The sequence below is a fragment of the Erpetoichthys calabaricus genome, chromosome 8, assembly GCF_900747795.2.
Source record: "Erpetoichthys calabaricus chromosome 8, fErpCal1.3, whole genome shotgun sequence".
NCBI lineage: Eukaryota > Metazoa > Chordata > Cladistia > Polypteriformes > Polypteridae > Erpetoichthys > Erpetoichthys calabaricus.
The window spans coordinates 192,043,853-192,061,961 of record NC_041401.2 but is presented as its reverse complement, the minus strand read 5'-3'; the positions used below and the strand labels follow the sequence as shown (position 1 = coordinate 192,061,961).

Here is an 18,109-nt window from a genome sequence, read left to right as displayed (position 1 = left end):
AAAACAAGAAATCGATCACAGAAACACGAAACACAGTTTATAGCATTTAATGCATTTCTTGCTCAGCGGTATACATAGGACAAACTTCAAAAAGAATCGCAACACATATACAGGAACATCGCAATGCCGTCAGAAGAAAGGACTCACTTTCATTGATCTACACGCATACTAAATCAACAGGACATACATTTAACTGGGACAATGTACAAGTAAAATTTAAGGCCAGTACTTAAAGTGCCAGAGAACTGGCCGAATCTTGGCTATCAAATGAGAACGCCATCAACAGACACTTGGACATAAATCTAGCATATGCAAACTTAAGAAGAACATGTTCATAATAAACGAGACTTTACACCCAATACCCCCCACTGACTTAGCCACCCCCACCACGTAATGTTTTGCTATATATTGCCTTTGATTCTTGTAAGTCTAAGCATTATCCTCTGATGAAAAGCTGAGGAATAAAAACTACTTTATGATACCGGATTCGTTTTTTCTCCCTTTGTGGATCTCCAGCTGCAAATATGCAAACCGTATCACAGACCTTCTCTTCCACATTATATATATTTTATATAATACTGTGCAAAAGTTTTAAGCAGGTGTGAAAAAATGCTGTAAACAAAGAATGCTTTCAGAAATATAAATAATGAATGTTTATTGTTATCAATTTACAAAATGCAACGTGAGCGAATAAAAGAAAAATCTAAAATCAATATTTGGTGTTCCTACCTTTTGCCTTCACACCAGCATCAATTCTTATAGGTCCACTTGCACAAAGTCAGGGATTTTGTAGGATTCTAGTCAGGTGTCTGATCAACCAATTCTACCAAACAGGTGCTAATGATCATCAGTGTCACACGTAGGTTGAAACACAGTCATTAACTGAAACAGAAACAGCTTAAAACTGGGTGAGGAACAGCCAAACTCTGCTACCAAGGTGAGGTTGTGGAAGACAGTTCCATGTCATGGCAAGATTGAGCACAGCAACAAGACACAAGGTGGTTATACTGCATCAGCAAGGACTCTCCCAGACAAAGATTTCAAAGCAGACTGGGGTTTCAAGATGTGCTGTTCAAGCTCTTTTGAAGAAGCACAAAGAAACAGGCAACGTTGAGGATCGTAGACGCAGTGGTCTGCCAAGGAAACTTAGTGCAGCAGATGAAAGACACATCAAGCTTATTACCCTTCGAAATCAGAAGATGTGCAGCAGTGCCATCAGCTCAGAACTGGCAGAAACCAATGGGACCCAGGTATACCCATCTACTGTCCGGAGAAGTCTGGCCAGAAGTGCTCTTCATGGAAGAGTTGCAGCAAAAAAGCCATACCTCCGACGTGGAAGCAAGGCCAAGTGACTCAAGTATGCACAAAAACTGGATTGCAGAAAAATGGCAGCAGGTGCTCTGGACCGATGAGTCAAAATTTGAAATATTTGGCTGTAGCAGAAGGCAGTTTGTTCACTGAAGGGCTGGAGAGAGCAGTACAATGAGTGTCTGCAGGCAACAGTGAAGCATGGTGGAGGTTCCTTGAACGTTTGGGGCTGCATTTCTGCAAATGGAGTTGGAGATTTGGTCAGGATTAATGGTGTTCTCAATGCTGAGAAATACAGGCAGATACTTATCCATCATGCAATACCATCAGGGAGGCGTATGATTGGCCCCAAATTTATTCTGCAGCAGGACAACGACCCCAAACATATAGCCAAAGTCATTAAGAACTATCTTCAGCATAAAGAAGAACAAGAAGTCCTGGAAGTGATGGTATGGCCCCCACAGAGCCCTGATCTCAACATCATCGAGTGTGTCTGGGATTACAAGAAGAGACAGAAGGATGTGAGGAAGCCTACATCCACAGAAGATCTGTGGTTAGTTCTCCAAGATGTTTGGAACAACCTACCAGCCGAGTTCCTTCAAAAACTGTGTGCAAGTGTACCTAGAAGAATTGATGCTGTTTTGAAGGCAAAGGGTGGTCACACCAAATATTGATTTGATTTCGATTTCTCTCTTGTTCATTCACTGCATTTTGTTGATTGATGAAAATAAATGATTAACACTTCCATTTTTGAAAGCATTCTTTGTTTACAGCATTTTTTCACACATGCCTAAAACTTTTGCACAGTAATATAATATATATAATAATATACACACAGTATATATATAATAATGTAATATACACACAGTATGTATGTAGTGAACATTCCATCCCGGATCACAGACAGACACTGACACCAGTACCGAAGCACACGTGATTTTTATTTACAGTGTCCCCAACAGCCCAACCACACACTTTCTTCACTCTTCTTTGTGTCTCACTCTTTCTTTCTCCACCACTCCTCCTCAGCAAGCTTCGTCTACCTTCCACCCGACTCTGGCTCCCGGAGTGGTGACTGCTGGCTCCTTTTTATAACGCTCCAGGTGCTCGTTGACCTACTTCCGGCAGCACTTACGAGTGTGACAGAAAACCCACCCAAGAGGTCTCAGCAGCTGTTGTGGCACCCCCAGATCCCAACAGGGCTGTAGATAATTCCAACTCCCCTGAAGCCCTGCGAGAATCCAAGGTGTCACTGCAACCCATGGGGGCTACCATCTAACGTCCTGGGGGAGGTACTGTTCTGCCCACTCTTGCTTCCCCGGTCCTCTCCGTGAAGAGGGGTCCCAGCCGGACAAGGACTCTGGCTGTCTGTGAGAATATATGTACATGTACGTATGTATGTTTAGAAAACCAGTAATTTTGTTCTCCATGTATGATATTTTTGGTTAAAAGACTTTCTTTATTTTTGGATTAGTTTTGAGGCTGTGGTGCATCTTAAGGCCCTGTCGCATTACGTAATCTTGCCAGTGATATTTTTTCTGTTGCAGGCTTCATTAACATAATCTTAGCAAATAAATAAATGCAGTATACAGCATTAAGGGTAAATATGGTTATGTACTGGAGTGCATCAGCAACACAAAACGAGGCCTTTGCTCTAAAATATCAAAGCTACCATTAAATACCCTGAAAAACACAAAAATGTCTATTAAGGCAGAAGAAAAACCATAAAACCTCTGGCTTGATGGGTAAAGCAAACCAATATTTCTCAAATATAAAGAATCTATTAAGAGAATCAAAAAATGAAAGAAAAGCAAGGAAAAGGTAAAATATGGGAAAGGGATTTGTCTAAAGAGGTGATCCAAAGCAAACAAATCCAATCTGAAATCCAGAGACTAAATCCAAAGACAGAGGCTGGAAAATCACAAAAGCCTGAAAATCTACAGCAATCTTCACTATAAAGACCACCTGTCCATCAACCTAATATGCTTATTCTTACTTTTCAAAGAAAACAACCATCATATACTGTACCTCCCTTTTAATTTAGATTTTTTAATTTTGATTTTGTATACTATATTAATCCCTGAAGGGAAATGGGCTTTTCAAATAGGATTGGCCATTGTACAGTACCACCTGGAGTAATTTTCACATTAAGGGCTTTGCTCAAGGGTCCAACTGAGTAGCACCCCTTCTGGCACTTCTGAAGAATTTTTTTTTTTTTTTTTTTAATCATGCAGTTTATTTTTAGGGGAATTTCGAAATGAATGACTACTGGAGCCAACCCTACACTGAATTATTTTGATGAACAAATCAGTGCAGCACACATTTTAGAGACATACGGTATGACTACGTGGGGTTGCAATGAGTTTTACAGAGAAATATAATCCACTATTCTGATAAGAATTACCCGTTTTCATTTATTTGTAGATTCAAAATGGGATTTTTTTATTGTAAATGCACTGAGAAAGGCTTCATATGATTATGTTGAGCAAATTATTTTTTAGTGTATGCTATGGTGTTCTCTGAATTTATAGAAGTCAAGACAAGCTTGTATCTGCATGAGATTTTTGGAAAGTGATGCCAACATTTTATCGAAGATGCTTCTTTTATCAAGAATTTTTTAAATATTTTCTTTCAGTAAATTTTAGTTTTTTTTTCTTTTCTATTTTAATCAACTAGATAAAAATATCTAGTTTCCGTTAAATTTACATAATTGTTAATATTTGCTTGCTAGATATTTGTTTAGTATTTAAGTTTACCAGGCTACATAGTATAAATATCCTAGCAACTCTTGCAGTTCTGTTCTGGATCCAGGTGCTAATTTTAGTCAGCCTTGTGCATCAGATCAATGTACATTAGAATTCTCCGTTAATGTTTGTGAAACAGATTATATTTATGCTGTCTCTTTGTTCTGACCGTAACCAATGAGCCAAATTCTTCTTTGGATTTGAGTCAATGGTCATTGAAATGAAAACCCTTGGAGAAACATAGCCATTTGTTCTCAGAAGTGTGTTGTTGCCAAAACTGATTCACATCTTGTGTTTCATTATGAATTATAATGAACAGAGAGGGATGATTACCATTTGCAATGAGAGATCTGAAGAATTACTTTGACATTCATCACAATGAAAGCAATAATTGGGACAGTGAGCAGTATTTCTGGTCGGAAAACTGTGTTTTCAGGTATATACTGTACATTGTAATTTACGGTCTTATGAAACAGTTTGGGAACCCCTCTTAATTCTTTGGATTTTTGTTTATCATTGGCTGAGCTTTCAAAGTAGTAACTTCCTTTTAATATATGACATGCCTTATGGAAACAGTTGTATTTCAGCAGTGACATTAAGCTTGTTGGATTAACAGAAAATATGCAATATGCATCACAACAAAATTAGACAGGTGCATATATTTGAGTACCCCAATAGAGATATTACATCAATACTTAGTTGAGCCTCCTTTTGCCAATATAACAGCCTCTAGATGCCTCCTATAGCATTGATGAGTGTCTGGATTCTGGATGGAGGTATTGTTGATCATTCTTCCATACAAAATCTCTCCAGTTCAGTTCAATTTGATGGACAGCCTGCTTCAAATCATTCCATAGATTTTCGATGATATTGAAGTCAGGGGACTGTGACGGCCATTCCAGAACATTGTACTTCTTCCTCTGCATGAATGCCTTTGTAGATTTCCAACTGTGTTTTGGGTCATCGTCTTGTTGGAATATCCAACCCCTGTGTAACTTCAACTTTGTGACTGATGCTTGAACATTGTCCTGAAGAATTTGTTGAAATTGGGTTGAATTCATCTGACCCTCAAGTTTATCAAGGGTCCCAGTCCCTGAACTAGCCACACAGCCCCACAGCATGATGGAACCTCCACCAAATTTGACAGGAGGTAGCAGGGGTGTTTTTTTTTTTTTTTTTTGAATGCGGTGGTGTTCTTCCACCATGCAAAGCACTTTTTGTTCTGACCAAATAACTCAATTTTTGCCTCATCAGTCCAAAACACTTTGTTCCAAAATGAATCTGACTTGTCTAAATGAGCATTTGCATACAACAAGCGACTCTGTTTGTGGGGTGAGTGCAGAAAGGGCTTCTTTCTCATCACCCTGCCATACAGATGTTCTTTGTGCAGATTGCGCTGAATTGTAGGACGATGTACAGATACACCATCTGCAGCCAGATGTTCTTGCAGGTCTTTGGAGGTGATCTGTGGGTTGTCTGTCACCATTCTCACAATCCTGCGCATATGCCGCTCCTGTATTTGTCTTGGCTTGCCAGACCTGCTGGGTTTAATAGCAACTGTGCCGGTGGCCTTCCATTTCCTGATTTCATTTCTTACAGTTACAGAAACGAACAGTTTAAACCTCTGAGATGGCTTTTTGTAGCCTTCCCCTAAACCGTGAGACTCAATAATCTGTTTTCAGATCTTTGGAGAGTTGCTTTGTGGATCCCATGCTGTCACTCTTCAGAGGAGAGTCAAAGGGAAGCAAAACTTACAATTGACCACCTTTATATCTCATGATTGGACACACCTGCCTATGAAGGCTTAACAAGCTCATCCAACCAATTTGGTGTTGTAATTAATCAGCATTGAGCAGTGACAGACATTCAAATCAGCAAAATTACAAGGGGACCCAAATTTTTTGCACAGCCAGTTTTTCACATTTGATTTAATTTCATACAACTAAATACTGCTTCACTAAAAATTGTTGTTCGGAAAACACCCTAGTACTCCTAGGAAATGAAAGACATACCACTGTTCTCTTTTTTTTCTTGAAAGCAGAGTCAATTATTATGCAGGCTGAGAGGGGTTCCCGAACTTTTTCATATGACTGTATAAAGTCTCTTCAGAACATACCCAGACCCTTTGTTTTTGACATTTGTTATATAGTGTCCATTTGGGAGACCGTCAGAGAGGCGAGATTGCATTGGTTTAGACATGTGCAGAGGAAAGATGCTGGGTATATTGGGGGAAGGGTGCTAAGGATAGAGCTGCCAGGCAAGAGGAGAAGAGGAAGGCGTGAGAGGAGGTTTATGGATGTGGTGAGAGAGGACATGCAGGTGATGGTTGTGACAAGATGACGAGGACAGGAAAATATGGAAAAAGGTGATCCACTGTGGCAACCCCCAATGGGAACAGCCGAAAGAAGAAGATATGGCAGCCGTATGGTAAATTCATTCAGATTCGGTTTCTCCCCTCAGCAATCAACACTTAATTGTGCAGAATGAAAAAGTGAAAATATAATTTTAGGAATTTTTTAAAATGTATTAAATAAAAAAAAAAAAAAAAACCTGAAATCACATTGACACGTGTTCAGACCCTTTGATATGACACTTGAAATTTTGTTCAGGTGCATCTCGTTTTATTGCTTATCATTGAGATGTTTCTACACCTTTTTTTGAGTCCACCTGTGGTCAGTTCATAAGTGTGTGCCCATTCTCAATCAAGCCAATCTAGTGTATAGAAGGTCCAGCAGTTAAGCAAAAACCAAGCCATGATGCTGAAGGAGTTGCTTCAGAGCTTAGTGACAGGATTGTGTCGAGGCATGGAAAGCTGCAATTGAATGTTCCCAAGAGCACAGTGGCCTCCATAATTCTTAAATTTTGAAAACAATTGGAATAAACACAACTCTTCTTAAAGCTGGCTGCATAGCCAAAATGAACAATCTTGGTAGGAGCGCTGACGAAAAAAAATCCCACAGTTAGTCTGGCAGAGCTCTAGAGAACCTGTGTGGACATGGGAGAAACTTTGAAAAGGAGACCCACCATTGCAGTACTCCATTAATCCAGGCTTTATGTCAGAGTGGCCAGACGACATATAAAGGCCTGCTTGGAATTTGCAGAAAATTACCCAAAGGACTCTCGGATGGTGAGAAGTAAAATTATCAGGAAACCATGACTGAATGGTTTGGCCTCAAATATTAGTGTCATGTCTGGAGGAAACCAGGCTCCATTCATCGCCTGCTCAAAACTATTCTAACAGTAAAGCATGGTGGTGTGCAGTTGTTTTTCAGTGGCAGGGACTAGGAGACTAGACAGGTTTGATGAAAAGCTTAATGGAGATATCAGAGATATCCCTAATGAAAATCTGCTCCAAATCACAATGGACCTCAGCCTGGGTCGAAGGTTAACCTTTGAAAAAGACAACACAAGAGTACGCTAGGAACAACTCTGTGAATGTCTTTGAGTAGCCCAGACTTGAACCCAGTTGAACACCTGAAATAGCTGTCTACATACCGTCTCTATCCAACTTTACAGGTCTTGAGAGAATCTGCATAGAAGAATGGCAGAAAATCACCAAAACCAGGCAAGCAAAGCTTGTTGCATGAAACCCAAAAACGCTTCAGGCTAGAATTACTGCCAAAGGTGTTTCGACAAAGTACTGAGTAAAAGGTCTGAATACCCCTGGTAATGGATTATTATTATTATTATTTTTTTTAAATACATTTGCAAAAAAATTTGCAATCCTGTTTTTGCTTCGTTATTCTAGGATATTGAGTGTTGTTTGATGTTCGAGGATTAAAAATGAGTTTAAATATTTAATTTTAGAACAAGACTGCAACATACCAAAATGTGTCAAAAGTGAAGAGGCCTGAATATTTGCTGAAGGCATTGTATACAGTGATCCCTCGCTATATCGCGTTTCGACTTTTGCGGCTTCACTCTATTGCGGATTTTATATGTAAGCATATCTAAATATATATCACGGATTTTTCGCTAGTTCGCAGATTTCTGTGGACAATAGGTCTTTTAATTTCTGGTATATGCTTCCTCAGTTGGTTTGCCCAGTTGATTTCATACAAGGGACGCTATTGGCGGATGGCTGAGAAGCTACCCAATCAGAGCACGTATTATGTATTAAATAAAACTCCTCAATGATGTACGATATCTTTCCCGCTCGATGCTTTGCATACTTAAAAGCCCAAATAGTACCTATTGATTTTTGATTGTTTGCTTTCTCTCTCTCTCTGACGTTCTCTGCTCCTGACGGAGAGGGTGTGAGCAGAGGGGCTGTTCGCACACTGGCCTAGAGGATACGGACGCTCCTCTAAAAAATGCTGAAAGACTACCTTCACATTGCTCCCTTCCGTACGGCTGTTTTGTCGGGCGGTGCTTCGCATACTTAAAAGCCAAACAGCACCTATTGATTTTTGATTGTTTGCTTTTCTCTCTCTCTCTCTCTCTGACATTATCTGCTCCTGACGCGCACTCCTTTGAAGAGGAAGATATGTTTGCATTCTTTTAATTGTAAGAAGGAACTGTCATCTCTGTCTTGTCATGGAGCACAGATTAAACTTTTGAAAAGAGACAAATGTTTGTTTGCATTGTTTAAAAGTCCCTGTCTCTACAAGGGTGTTATTTCATGTCTAGGGGGCTCTAATAATGTTAAAGTATTTAGAAGGTCGTAAACAGCTTTTCTATGCTCTGTGAAAATATTCGATTTATAAATAAAGAATCCTACTTCGCGGAAATTCATTTATCGCGGGAGTCTGGAACTGATTAACCGCGATAAACGAGGGTTGACTATATTTGTGGCTGATGTCCCATCTAGGGTTACTTTCTGCCTTATATTTCATGCTTTTCACTGTGGGTTTATGTATTTAATATATTAATAGCTGAAAGTGAATACAATGTAAAATGGTACAGTATATGTTTTGTACAAGGGGGCTTTGCCCCCTGCTCGCTTCGCTCGCCTACCCCCGGCGTTTTGAACCTGTGCCCGCTGGGCAGCCTTTTTTTCAGACATGCGTTGTAGGAGCTTGCGTTGTTTTGAACCCGTGCTTGCATTGCTTCTGCGGTTTGAGACGCGCATTGTAGGCGTATATCCGTCAGTCGAGCTCGTTCGGTTTGAACCCGTGCCTGCTTTGCCTCCGCAGTTTCAGACGGTGGGTCGCGTTCGCCGTTTTGTACGATCCTAAGCAGCACATTATTCCTAACTTCACTCCGCAGTAGTGCCATGCACAATATGGCGGTGACGCCTGCGCCTTCACCTCGTAGTAGTGCCACTCACAATATGGCGGCGACACCTGCGCCTTCCGTATTATGTCGGGTTATACCATGCTGTGTAGGCGCCGTTGCCTTTCGTACTTTCCCGCGCCTTCCGACGCGCGATGTAGGCGCCTGCACCTTCTGGGTCTGCCTCCGCTGTGTAGTGTGGACGTTTAACTGTCGTTTTTTCTGCTTTTATATTCTGTATCTCGCTGTGCATGTGTTTCGTGCCTAGGTTTTTTTGAAGCTGTTGCATTCCAGTTTTCATCATCTGTAACCTGCTCTCCATGTGTTTGGCCCAGTTCTTTAACCTCTTTATGACGTTTTACTTTATTTTCTACTCTGTCTTTTATTTCTGACCTCGCTTTATCCTGCTTTTGTTTCAGTGACACCTGGTCCGTGGTGATTATATTCTCCCTTTTTCGAGGCATGTCAGACGGTTCGTAGTCTCTCCCGTTTCGCTCTGGGGAGGGGGGCTTTGTGTGGCGCCTGTGCACTATGTCTCCTGCGTCCATGGGCAGGTCCCTGCGTCCATATCCGGTTTACCATTCTCGGTTAGTAATATGGATTATAGAATTAACTGTTGATTCAGTAATTGCAAGTTACTCAGGCCTTGAAGCAGCACTGTCCCAGATCATAACATTGCCATTAGTTTTCATTCTGCATTCACATACGTGTGGTAGTTGGATGAGAAACTAAATTGGCCCAGCAGTGGGCTGGCACCCTAACAAGGTTGCTTCCTGCCTTGTATTTAGTGCTGCCAGGGTACGCTATGCTGCCCTTCAACCCTGAATTCAAGTGAGAGTGTGTGTGTGTGTACATATGTGCATATACTGTATGTACAATGTGTGTGAGTATAAATTATCTATCTCTCTATCTGTATCAGATATGCAGCTTGGTTTTAATTAAATTTTAAAAAGTCTTTGTCTTTACTTTTAGGCCCATAACTGCCGCTCACCTTTGTTATGAACATTCTTCTGAAAAATTTTTTTGCTGCTCTTAGTCTGTGGGACCCAGTCGATTGCTGCAACTGTAATTTTAATTCCTACAGTGCCTATGAATAGTATTCACCTCCATGAAAGTTTTTACAATTTATTGTTATACAACACCTGAATCACAGAGGATTTAATTTGGCCTTTTTGACGATGATCAACATTAAAAGAAAAAGTTTTTAATGTTGAAGTGAAAACAGGTTTTTACGGAATGGTCTAAATTTAATTATAAACATAAAGCTGAAAATGATTATTTCCATAGTTTTTCACACCTTTTAGCATGACTCCCCTAAATCACCACTGGTGTAGCCAACTGGTTTTAGAAGTTACAGAATTAGTTCAGTGGAGATCACTTGTCTGGGGTTTAAATAAATTGTAGTATAAGTGCAGCTGTATATGTAAGGGCCAATTTGAGGTTGGCAGTATGGTGTCCTAACCTACACCATGAAGACAAGAGAGCACTCCAAGCAACTTAGTGAAAAGCCCAAGTCAGGGGATATCCTGTTAATCATTAAAAACTGGAAAGAGTATATCACAAATCTGCTTAAATTTGCCATCCACCAAAATGGAGTGATTGTGCAAGAAGACAACTAATAATGGAGTCGACCAAGAGACCTATGTAGACTCTGAAGCAGATACAAGCTACAGAGGCTGACGCTGAATAGGCTGCGCATGCCACAACAGTTGTGCAGGTGCTTCACCAGCACTATGGGAGATTGGCAAAGAGAAATCCATTCACAAGATATTTTGACAGTTGGGAGACTCTGACGTCATCTGGAAGATGGCTATGTGGTTTGAGGTGACCAAAATTGAGCTTTTAGGCCATCGGACTACACCATGTAACACTGCACATTACCAAAAACACACCATCACCACAGTGGAACATGTTGGTGGCAGCAACAAGCTGTGAGGATGCTTCTCTGCAGCAGGCCCTAGAAGACTTGTGAGCGTAAAACGAATGCTGAAATATGCTGGAGGAAGACCTAATGCAGTCGGAAAGAAACTGTGCACAGTTGTCAGACTGCCATATGTGTTTGGTTATTTGTAATTAATTTACAGCAAATTGCAAAGATAGGTTTTCACTTTGATATTCTGTTGATCAGTGACAAAAAATCCAAATTAAATCCAGTTTGATTTCAAAGTTGTATAACCATTAAATATGAAAACTTCTGAGGGGGTGAATACCTTTTTATAGTCAGTTTTATTTCATGAATACATAATCGGCTGATGGTAAGCTGCCATTCCAGAAACGCTAATGGTGTCTTTCAAATGATGACAAGTGAAGTTAAGGTTTAACACAGGTTAAAAAAGATTAAAAAAAAAAAAAATGCTGATTATATGTTTAAGTGTACACTGTTTAATGATTACTCTGCTGTTTTGAATACCTACATTACCAGCCAAAATGCCAATAATCATCTTATTGTTTATTTATATGGATCAAGGAGCGTTAGAGGTTAGCAGTTTATTTCATGTGCATGCAACTGTGTAAGCACTGCCACACTGCATAAAGAAAAGGAATGAATACACAATTCTGGTTAATGAAATATATACAATTTAAATGTATTTTGTGTATGCCATCTATTGCAAACTGCTAAATGCAATAGCACATTGTATTGAGTAATTGTTTAAAACACATGACTATTTATAACTATAGCTGCATCATTTTCTTCTTCCGAAAAAGAAAATGATAGAATAAAATCTCCCTTTTGCAAGAGGTTGGGAGAGCTTCATGAATCTAAATTCAATATTTTATGGACCAGTGGACCTATTAATTGTGCCTAAGGTTTTATCCAAGGAGCAGGCATTTAATCTCCAGAACCAAGTTTTTTAGTTTGCTTCTTTTTAATTAATCGCTTGATACAGTCCCTAAGTCACCCTCCATTTCACATAATGCCAAGCACTGCTGTATTCATACTACAAGTGTTTATAATTTACATAAACTTCATAAATCTCTCGCTCTCGAGTAGCCTCTTGGACTCGGCAGACTGCTGAAGGAAAGTGAAGCGGCTTTAATTTTTTTGCAACTTCACTTTGTCTTGATGCATATCTGAACTGAATTTTAAAATGATGTGGTGGGCTGGCGTCCTGCCCAGGGTTTGTTTCCTGCTTTGCGCCCTTTTGTTGGTTGGGATTGGCTCCAGCAGACCCCTGTGACCCTGTAGTTAGGATATAGCGGGTTCGATAATGGATGGATGGATTTTAAAATGATTTCAGCTCTTTTTTAACAAATGTAAGGTCGTTGTTTTGGTGCCTAGGAAAATGTACGTATCTAAATTTGCATTGGAGCACATTGTGTTTTCTTGTTTAGTTGTTTCCATTTTTAATTTTAAACCACATATTGTATTTCATTTGAGCCGTTTTCCTCTGTTACTGATTTACTCTTTTGGAAAATGTTCTTTCTATTAATTTTGAATCAATGTGCTGCCAAAGCCCACCCCAATCAAAATAAACAAAAAATCCTTTGTCCAAATTTGTGCAAGTCTGGTGGTGCAGCGTTTAACCTTTGTTTCCATTTCCCACTGTGCGTCTGTCTTTGTGGAATTTGAATGATTTGTTATTTCTGACTGGAAGGGGTGCATAAGAATCAGATGATGGACAAGCCAGGAGTTGTAATCAAATAACATACCATAGTCAAAACTAAATAATTCTTAATACTGAAGCCCAATATGTAACCCAAACCTTAGGGTGGTCCACTCCTACAAGTTCTTTGGAGGTCCACATTAATGACAGGTTGGAAAGGTGTCTGACCACAGAGGAACTGTATAAGAAAGGGTAGAGCTGGCTCTTTGTCCTTAGGAGACTGCGTCCCTTTAATCTGGGAAGCTTCTATAACTGGCTGCTGGTTATGGCTGGTGCAGTTTTCTATGTTGCGGTGTTGTGGGCTGCTAACATCACTTCAAGAGATGCCCACCAAATCAATAAGCTAATTAAAAGAGCAGGCTCAGTTATGCGACGCACTGTGGACCCCATGGAGGTCTTAGAAAACGAGGGAATTAAAATAAAAAGCACATCCTCTTTGACACACTAACACTGAGAGTTTTCAGCTAATGAATTATTCAGCAGAAGTTTGTCAAGAAATACGACAGGGGCTCCTTTATGCCAACAACAATACGCCTGTATCACGCTGGACTGGGACTGATAAATTGGAAGATTTCTTTTTAATTTCCTTGCTTTTTAGTCATTTGTGGTATGTTCAGACCATGGTGTGTGTGTGTTTATTTAAAGATCCTTTCTAAAAAGCCAAATTCCCCCGTGACGTCAAATAAAGATCCCTTCTCTCTATCATATAGTGCCTTTCATATCTGTCTGTCGCACTATTTTGTAACCAGAAACACACCCCAGAACACTGCTAAAGTTTGTGTGAAGGAATGATACATTTTATTTATGTAGTTCCTTATCCCAAACTTTTCAGATGTGAAAATTAATTATTTTTGCATAATAAGTGGGCCCCTGCAATGCCCTAGATTCCTATCCAGGGATACTTCCTACTTAGCATGCAACGCTTCTGTGAAAGGCTTCAGTCTCCCATCACCCAGACTTCGAGGATGTGGATTTCAGAATATTATCTTATAGTTTCTTGAGCTAATTTCATGTACATTTCTGGGTCTTTCTGTTAATAACAAATATTTATTTCAATAATTGGAGAAGTACTTACAGTTTTTTGAAGATGATACCCTTCCTTAAATTTTACATTTTGCAAACTGACGCTTTTTTTCTTTTTTTTTTTTTTTTTTTTCTTTTGGTGACTTTTTTTTCAATTGGCAAAGAATCTGAAGAATCGCAATGAGCAACTGACTGTAGTTTTGTCAAACTGAAGTAGTTATAAAACACGTATTGTACACAGCTGTAAGCTGAAAACAAACCTCTAAGGATTCTTCCTCCTACCTACAGTGCGGTAGCTGTCCCTTTGCCTCTTCTGCATACTAATTTAATGCTGGCAGATGTTTAACAAAAAACAAAACACAAAAAAAAAGACAGCCACCCTATGTTCCCTTGTAGCTAGCAATAAAACGAGTTATGTAAGTCACAACACAACACAGACAGAATGTTTGACTTTCATAAATCTCAAGAATGAGGACGTCTTAGAAATTTCCATGATAAAGGTCGAAATGAATGGCATTAAGTGAAATTTCATGTGAGCAGAATTCATCAGACAATTCAGGCTTGCATTTAAACGTTTAAGGATTTTTTTTTTATTAAATAGAAAACCATAAGCAATAAGTGTTATCTGGATTTCTGAATTTTAAAGCAATTTAAATATGTTTGGCCCTTAATGCTATAAATGTAGCTTAATGCATTGAATGCTTTGTATTTAATGGCTGATTTAATTAAAGTGTAATAAAAAAAAAAAAAGTCTCAAGATGCTGAAGCATTTACAGTATGCTAACTGGCATAAGTGCTTTTTTGATGGCGGTCAAGTAAAGGTTTTAACAAACATATTTCAGTAAAACAAGTGAAATTTGCACATATACGTATAAATGTGCACTTAACACTTTAAAAGGTTGGTCGCATTTCATATTTTATTTTTTAAGGTTTGGATAACACAATTTTTTCAGTCTTCAGTTTTTGGTTTTTCCACAACATTATTTGCATCAAATAATAAAAGCAGGAGTTCTTGCTGCCCTGCTTGATTTGATGGATCACATAATTGACGTCTGGGAATTTGTGCTCTAGTTTTTCTTTAAAACATTTTAATGCAGTTTGTCTGTTTAGAACTGCTGACCTTTAATAGCCTATCAAACTTCAGTATTTTTCAATGTTATTTAGAATTTTTAAAGAATTAACTTGTGCCTCACTAGTTATTTTTTATTTATGCAGATTATAAGTCAAGTTATCCTTTTATTTTTCAGAAAATGGTGAGAATAGCTAACACCTTTAATGTTTTTAATGCATAGATAACTCCTATATTTTCAACACTGTAAAGACTGTATTTAAGATAATACAGCCTTCCTACTCTCCATGCCGAGTGATGACTTTGCTCAACGGCAAAGCTGATGGATCAGAATTAAGCGCAAACGTAAAAAGCATAGCTTTCATTTAGGAGTAGGCAGTATGGCCAAAACTCCATATTATGGTACAGCTAAAAACTCTGGCGGTTTTGCTATAACGTACAATCATGGCTTGACTACTAAAGAACTGAAACATGGGGTGCAATTAATTCGAATTTTCTGAGTAAAAATAAAATGGCATAACCCTAATAATACATACACCTTTACTCCATTATGTGCACATTTGCTTACAAAGAGTGGCAATTGGTGATTTCCTCACCCCATGAGAGTGGGTAATGAGTGTACTCCTCTGTCCAGCAGAGGGCGTTAGCTCCCTTGTTGGAATTAATTCTTTTGTAATTGCGGCATGTTACATAACCCGAAACTACGGTATATAGATATGATATTAAAACGCGATACAGCAGTAAGAAATCACATAGGAGAAATAACAGCTTTCTTTAATGACAATTTACGCGTCATAACAGATGAGGAAGCCATGACTATTACCGAAGTGGGAGCTCGATTTATACAATCTGCCATTTTCATTGCTGCACTGAAAGGATTTTCAGAATCGGATGACGTTATCTCCCATTTGTCCATCGGCTTCAAAGGTGTGCCGTGCATGTACCAAGGCTTTTATACTTGTTCTCCATGTGCAGGCCCCCACTTAAGTAAATCATGCCATTCCAAATAAGGAAAAGAAAATCCAATGTCATGCCGACTCTGACACACACAAATAGTGCATGTTGCCCATTTTGCAGTTGTCTTTAACTTTCTTGTCTTAAAATGCTTGCCTAGCAATTCTAAATGCTGGGCCCCTGTACTAAATCTGGCTTTGCGTTAGCAGTACATGTGAGAAGAAAAGAAAAGCATATTTAAAATATTTGCACAGAGCACAGTGACATATTAAACTTATATTCTGATTACAATTCCATTAGAGTATATTGTCAAATACCTACATTGAAAGACATTTACATTCCATAACTTTAATTTTTTTACTGGTTAAAAGTGCTCAGTGGGATCAGATAAAGTGGACTTTGCTCATTATGTTAGGCGCTCTGTGGCACACAAAGCCTTGTCTATTAAAAGATAGATACTTTATTAATCCCAAAAGAACAGGCTTAAAAGGGAAGGCCAGTTTCCTCTGCCTCCTCCTACATTCCTTTTATGTTGCTTAACTGTTTTGTAACTCTTTCTCAAAGGTGAGTTGACTCCCAAAGAGGATGATGATAAATTTTATTTATGTAGCTCCTTTCCCATGCTCAAGGTGCTTCAGAGTCTCAGAAAGAACAGCAGGGTATATGTAACACTGGATACAAACATTTCCTGCATAGAACATTAAAACAGATAAATATAGGATATACAAGTGTTAAATAGAATAAAATACAAGAAGCCAGAGTAAAATACTGTAGTTCATTCAATACTAGAAAAAAGCCTGAAGAAATAACAATTTGTGATATAACACGCCCACAGGTTATGCTGAGCATCTGGACAGACAGGTAAACTTAAAGAAGTATTATAATGTTTGGTTAAGTTAAAAGCCTTCCTGAGTTTTAAGTTTTTTGAAAAGAATGAATGGAGTCGGCGGATCTAATAAATTTTGTGAGTTCATTCCAAAGTCTGGGTGCTATACAGCTGAAGGCCATGTCGCCCAGAGAGGGCAGGTTAGTGTGGGGCACAACAAGACTGACCGAACCAGAGGACCTTAGTAGGCGAACGGGAACCTAGCGATGGAGGGAGGTCGCTGATGTAGTCTGGTGCAAGACCTTTTAAAGCTTTGTGGGTTATTAATAGAATCTTCTATTCAGTCCTGCAAGACGCAGGGAGCCAATGAAAGTGAAGTAAGATGGCTGATATGTGCTTGCTGTTGCTGGTTCATGTAAGGACTCTTCCTGCAGAGTTCGGAATCAACTTAAGCCGTGATATAAGATTTGAAGGGACACCTGCCTGTAGGGAGTTATAATAATCGATGAGGAATGCGTTTAAAAGCATGGACAAGTTTCTCAGCAGTAGAAAAGGAGAGGAATGGGTGAACTCAGGATATGTTACAGAGGTGGAAGTAAGAAAGCTTCTTAATGTGGTTTATGTGGGTGGAATAAGAAAGGGAGGAATTAAATTGACAACAAGATTCCTTGCATTAGAAGAAGGTCTAATGGGATCATTGTCAAGAGTGATTTGAAAAGGAGCTCATCTTCTTACGGTGCGCTTTAGTGCCAATTTGCAGGAGTTTGCTTTTGTTGCAATTAATATTTGAAAAGTTCTGCTCCATCCAGGTTTTAATCTCACTGAGGCAAGTTGACAGCTGAGAAAGTTCTGATGAAGTTTCACTTTTAACATTGAAATTGAGTTGAGTATCATCGGCATAAAAAAAGAAAGTCTAAAGCTACACATAATAATGCCAAGGGGAAGCATATAGATACAGAGGGCCAAAGACAGAGTCCTGAGGAGCCCCTTGTGTGATTGGCGCTGAGCTGGATCGTCTTGTTGCCAAGACTAACAAACTCCTGCCTATCAGTCAGATGGCCCTCCAGTGGTTTAAGTTCTATGCTCAGTGATACCCAGCATGTTCTCCATTTCGGATAGTAGAATGTCATGTCTGACCGTGTCAAATGCTACACTGAGGTCCAACAGAATTAATATGCTGGTTTGCCCAGAGACTGCTGCCTTAAAGCAAATCACTAGTTACCCGAAGCAGAGCAGTTTTACAGCCTGCTGTGCTCTGAAACCAAACAGAAGGGGCTCCATCAATTTATTAGGAGTTAAATTATTGGTGAGTTGGGAGTCTACAACACACTCAAGAACGTTTGACAGGAAAGGTAAGTGACAAATA

The 18,109-nt window shown here is 39.2% G+C and overlaps 1 protein-coding gene across 2 annotated transcripts in view; it reads left to right on the top strand.

Annotated features, from left to right (window-relative positions):
- bard1 (BRCA1 associated RING domain 1) overlaps window positions 1-18,109 on the top strand; it is a 107,787-nt gene that overhangs the window by 57,274 nt on the left and 32,404 nt on the right. The gene's annotated exons all lie outside the window — the stretch shown is intronic.